This window comes from Grammomys surdaster, unplaced genomic scaffold, assembly GCF_004785775.1.
Source record: "Grammomys surdaster isolate TR1022 unplaced genomic scaffold, NIH_TR_1.0 126198, whole genome shotgun sequence".
NCBI lineage: Eukaryota > Metazoa > Chordata > Mammalia > Rodentia > Muridae > Grammomys > Grammomys surdaster.
This window is the reverse complement of record NW_021621003.1, coordinates 5,129,557-5,136,072: the sequence shown is the minus strand read 5'-3', so window position 1 is coordinate 5,136,072 and position 6,516 is coordinate 5,129,557.

Sequence of the window (6,516 nt, the reverse complement as noted above, 5' to 3'; positions counted from 1 at the left end):
ACAAAGCTGGCTAAGAGGTTCTGCAGCACCACAGTCCAGATCTTTCTAAATGTGATTCGTCAAGATTGCCTGCCTGCTCAGCACATAGGAATTCTCCATTTACAGGCTATTTTCCCCAATTAATAAACATTTCTTTCTAACTCAGGCTTGCTGGAAGAAGCTCTGACTTGATGTTGTTAGGTCTCTTGAACTTTACCCAGGAGATAAAACAGAGAAGTATGTTCGGAAGAATCACCGTGAATTTATAAATACTGCATGGCTGTAAATTCGGCTTTAAGATGAGACTCTCTGGAGAGACTGGTGACTGTTATTTTTGACTAGAAAGAGCAAATGTGCCTTATGCAGAAAACGCTAAAAAGTTATTACCACATCTCATTATCTAGAATTTTTTAGAACATAGGTTTCTGTGCTAAAATACAAATTTCTGGTGGGCAGGACCTTTGTCCTACTTGGTTAATATAGGGCTTGGCACCTAGGTAGGACCTGTTATAAACAGGGCAGACTCCAGGTAGCTATGTGGGTCTTGGATTATATTAGTTCATCAACAGACAAGATGCATGACCTCCTTTCTGCTTTTGGAAGAGTTAACTAGAAACACAAAGTAAAAATAGTAGTATTCTACTTATTCTGAAGCAGGAAAACCATCTTTAAATATGAAGAAATCACAAGTACAGAGTGACCCAGTGACCTGTCATTGTGACTAAGCAACTTCAAATGAGAAAAGATCCTAGAGACCTGGACCATGGTCACTTGAGTCTGTGATGGCTCAGTGGTGGAAGACAGAGAAAAACTGGGATCCCAGTGCCCATCTGAAGAGTACATCCCCAGTAATCTAATGTCCTCCCATCAGGGTCCACTTAAGGACCTTCCTTCCCAACAATGAGAGGGCAAGCCTTTGACACATGGCTCATACTGCTAAACCACAGCACAGTCGTTCCTATTCTAGAAAAAGGCACAAATCTCTAACATCTATAATGACAAGGAGCAGACAGTCAACCCCCACTAACTTCTAGAGAGCTACTCTTCATTCTGAAGGATGAAGATCAGAGAAGATACTGATGTTGATACGTAGATACACATTTGCACAAGCCAGGAAACATACTGTCGTATGACCTGACATCCTGTTTGGTTTTTTCTTTTCCCCTTTTCTAGCACGTGGGGGAAACCCTGACCTAAGCCAACCTGGTCAGAATTGTTATCTGAAATTTTGGGTTAGAATCAATGTAGTTGACTTCAAATTTACCAGCAACAAGTCACGCTAGGAGCTCTGTGGAGGATATATTTCCCCCACTGAGAACTGGAGAACAGAGAAAGCCAGTCATCAGTGAGAGAGACCAGTGAGGTAAATATTGTATCAGTTTCCTGTTGCTGCTGTAAAAAAAAAAAAAATACCACAAGCATAGGGCTGTGGGGTAGAAGTCTAAAATGGGCTCGTAAGCCTGTGCTCCTGCAGGGTGCAGGGGCACTATCGCCTCACTTCCTCTACCCAAAGGCTCCCTGAAGTCCTTGACTCATTGATGAGTCCCCTTCTCCCCCTCTTGCACCTCCCTGGTCTCCCTCTCATAAAGACCCTCCCAATCACATTGGGTCCACCTGGACAATTCAAGATAATCTCTCTAGTTCAATATGTTTAACTTAATCATATCTACAACATCTGATTTGTCACTTAAAATGACATCTTCACAAATTCCATGCATTTGGGACATCAGTGTGGAGATGAATGTCATTTTTGCCTACCAAAAATATCCAAGGAGACACAAGAGGTTGTAGGTGAAGAAAGGCTCCCACAGCCCTTTGCTTTCAGCATTTGTATCCTTGGGGGCCAAGATACACTTTCATGTCCCTGTGAAACCTCCTGGTTGACAGTTGCCTAGAATACTCTATTAAGTACTCTAAAAGCTTTATATAATTTATTTCACTTTACAGCATTATCCCCACCACCATTATTGTGTGTGTGCACACATGCGTGTAGGAACCCCTGCGGAGGCCAGAAGGGGCTATCACATCCTCTGGAGCAGGAGTTACTAGTAGTTGTAAGCTGCCTGATATAGGTGTTGGCTGAGATCCTCTGCAGGAGCAGCAGATGTCCTTAACTGCTGAGCCTTCCCTCCAGGCCCCTGGGAGCTTTTAGAGATGATAAGACAAATGAACAATGTCTTCGCTGGGAACTAAACAAGAGCCATATGAGCCACAGATTTACCACTCCCGTTCTACTTCAAAGAGTAGAATTAATATGGCCAAGTAGAGAATCTTTTTCTCTTATGAAAGTGGAGTTTAAGCTATAAAAATGTAAACTCTTGTTAACAGTAGCAGAATATATTAATGAAGGGATATTTATAATCCATAGAAGACTGTCTATCACATGTAACCCTTAGTTTGGTGCTTTTCTACCTGCTTCCTCTCCCTTCTCCCCTCTCTCTTCTCCACTCTCCCTTCACAAACACAAGAGTTGTGCCCAGAGCCTCTGGCCACAAATTTATGTACGGGACATCACGGTGACTGACCCTTCTTAAGTAGCCTGGCAGCAGTCACAGGCAGCATGTTTGACAGTGTAAAACATTTTTCCATGTTGAAGCACATTCTCAGAAGAGAAAGCCAGGAGTTTCAGGAACCAGAGTTTTATTTCTGTCAGTTTTGTTTGGTGCTGTGTGCCAGGGGCTCACTTATGCCTGGATTTCTGGCCTGGATTTTGTAAGGCATTCTCTTGGAGTGCCTCTTAACAACTTCCCTAATCGCTCACCCTAGTGCTCTCCATGACATCACAGGGCTGAAATGACACTGCCACCTTCACCTTAGACAGAAACAAGGACAAGAGGAGCCCATTGTATGCCCAAAATTATGAAGAAGCAAAAGGCGGATTGGAAAGTATCACACAGTTTTAAGTGGAATTGTGACTCACTCTGTGTCTCAGAATCAACAAGAATGCAAGGAGCAGACACAAGCTAAACATCTCTGCAAAAGAGGCCTCTTCCTGTTAGCTGTCCAGCCCTCATCTGTTAGTGAAAAACTCTCCTCTCCAAAGATTTAGGAAGTAGATCTCTAAATCCACCCCACCCCACCCCACCCCACTCAAACACACACACTCACACTCTGTATCCTTTAAGACCCAGTGAAATGAGTTCAGACAAACTAGAACCTTTTACTAGGTACTGTAGAAAGGCTCCCTGCATGCATGGTTGGCCAATAAATTAGAATCTGTTCTTTGCCAAGAAGGATAAATATACTTGGCAGAATGCAGAGGCTCAGTAGCGAAGATAGAAGTAATCTTTCCATTCAGCCCATTGTTCTCACTTATTACACAATATCTGTCTTCCCCCGAACGGACTTCCCCCCTGGTGAAGCCTGGTTCAGAGGACCTGTGAGCTGTTCAGGGACAGCTCTATACAGCACCTCACACAGGGCTGTAGGGGCTGTCACTGGCCCAAGGCTTTCCTCCCTCCGCAATCACGATTTTTCCTTCCAGTAATGATTAGTTTTTAAGAAAGTCATTCAGGGTCTGTTGGCAGACTGTATGAGGGCTGATGATTAGCTAATCAGAGATTTCTAGTTTTATAGTCACTGAATCAACTCAGGCTGTACACTGGGGCACTGGGGAGCTGTCAAGATTGTGCATTTAGGGCCTGGGAGACAGGGATGATCCCTGGGATATGTGGGCAGACAGTCTAGGTAAGCCATGAGCTCCAGGTCCAGTGAGATTCTGTCTCAAAAAAAGTTCAGTGAAGTCAATTGGGGAGGATATAATCAAAGAGACACAACATGAACCTATGACCTCCATGGTCTCGTGTGTGTGCGTGTGCGTGTGCGTGTGCGTGTGCGTGTGCGTGTGCGTGTGCGTGTGCGTGTGCGTGTGCGTGTGCGTGTGTGTGTATGCACACTCTCACACAAATACATATACATGTGCATGAGAACACCTATAAGCATGTAAACAAAATAATTAAACAAACAGGCAGATAAGTAAATAAAAGATCGTAACTTTAACCATCTGTATGTCCCTGAATACGCATCACTCCAGGAGAAAACCAACCATAGTGGCCTGGTTCTGGGTAAAGGCTCATCTCTCTGTTCTTCCTCATCCTGTGACATGTGTTCCAGATCAACTAATCATCAGAATGCTAGAATTTCATATACATGCAAATTTAAGATAAAAATAGCTTACACTGGGTAGGACTTTTAATGTGATTGAAAGGTCAAGATACGCCTAACATTCCAGAAGAAATTCACATCAGCAGCAGCAAATAAAAATTGATAATTCTTGTTGGCAGCTAATTCAATTTACTCTATGTACTTGATAATAGCACAGCTGTATTTCTTTTAAAAATAACTCATAAAAGTTTTTAAATTACTTAAGTGCCCATTTGTTTAGAACTATGGTTATTTGTGTTTCGATTATACTTTCCACTTGAATCGTATATTCCTGGAAAGGAGGCACATCAAAGCATTAGTCAGACATGATCCCCATCCCACAGGAGTTTAGACAAATACAAGAACTAGGATCCATGGACCGAAGGCCCTTTCCTCTTCTTTTGTCTCTCTGCTACACTTGCAAAAGCAAACCCTATGAAAATTTCTCATTATTTAGCATTTGGGTATGTGTGTGTAGGGGGTGTTCACGTGTGTGCATATGTGTGTTGGGGTGGGGAGTGTATATCTGTATGCATGTATCTGCAGAGGCCAGAGGTTGACATCAGGTGACTTTGTTATTCTCCTGTTTGTTTGTTTGTTTGTTTGTTTCAAGACAGGTCTCTGGCTGAATCTGGAGATTTCTGTTTCGTCTTAGACTGATTGGTCTACAGCCTCCAGAAACCTTGGGTTTCTGTCTCCCAGAGCTCAGATATAGGCACGGACTACTGTTCCAGCACATACATCCCCTCTCTGTGTGTTGGTTCTGGAAATATGAACTCAGGTCCTCATATTTGGTGCTTTAAAAAATTTTTCTATTAAGAATGAATCACTCTTGGAACTTTTCAAAAGCTTCATCTGAACATTAACCATTGCCATAAATTTCATGCAATGAAGCTTTGAGAGAAACATCAAAAAAGTTACCCAGAGAGAGTGGAACTACTTGAGATTTACATATAGTTAAAGTATAGTAAAAAAAAAAAAAACAGAGGAGGTCTCTCTCAAAAGAATGAATAGAGAAAACCATTTGGGAATACTGTTACATTGTAGCTCACACTTTATTTTTATTAATCACTATTATTTATTTATTTTTGTAGCCCAGGTTACCCTTGAACTTGTTTTAGCCTTCTGAGCACTGAGACTTTAAGCAGAGGTCACCATGCCCAGCTGCAGTTAACATTCTAAAAAAAAGGTGCATGCTGTAGATTATATTTGGTTTATAAACTATTTTTTAAATCATACATCCTTTAAGAAGTATTTTAGCACATGAACATTATTATCAAGCTGTTTCTCTGCAGAAGCACAGGTGAACAGGTAAGAGATCACAGTTCTGGCTCATTTCATTACCTGAGGGATAGTCACACAGACCAGAGTTTTTAACAACAAGTGAAGCAAGCCAGGGTCCTTCCAAGAAGGAGGAAAATGCAGTGAAGACAACATGAAATCTCCCACTAGGTGCTCAGGTAACAAGCCACCCAGGGGCAGTTACCTTCTGTCTCCTTTAGCAAACTGAATTGGCCCAAACATGGTTTTATATTAAAGTAATCTATAAAATGATTTTTTGATAATACTAAATGTTTTAAAGTGTCCAGCTTTTTCTATTCTTCTAAGCAGGTTAGAAACACAGTTTTAGAATTATATAGCTAAGTAAAAACAAAGTAAAATGTGACAGGCAACACATTTACGAATTAAAAGCACAGATCTTTCAAGCCATCAGCAGAAAAATAGAGTCCCCAGAAATTCACTCTGGAGTGGACACTGATGTAGATTTTCTTCATGTGGATTCCCACTGCACTATGTCTCAAAACCGGACACACACCCACACCCTGGCCACCATCCCATTCCCTAGTTCCCTTTGACCCAGTTGAAATGGACTTAGTATTTTTCTTGTAGACTTTTTTTGTTAATATCTTTGTGTTCTTTTGATTTCTTTTTTGTAGCTTATCACTGACCTTGAAAATGTTAACTAAATAAGGAAGAATATAAAAAATAATTACAGAACATTGAAACTCTAGAAGCAGGCACATTTCCAAAGCATATATTTATGCTTCTAAAATAATCTCCCTGGAGCCTGATGGGCTGTGTGTGATCACCTTGCCCAGCTTCCACAGCCTTCCGTTCCCTTCATTTCTTAAGTTGGTCAATAGTTCTCGAAACCTATACCCATAAGAACCAATCTTAGACACCAAATGGCATGCAGACACCAAGCTTGACACACATACCTCATTCTTTAATTGTGCCTTGCTCCCAGCTTCTCCAGTTAAGCCTACTTTTCCATTCAAGGGATTTATATGATTTACAGAACTACAGCAGTTTTTGAATAATGAATTGCTCTCTGCCTCAAGTACCAGGTTCTTTCTGTCTTTGGAAGAAGCTTCAGTTCAAAACAGCTAAGAA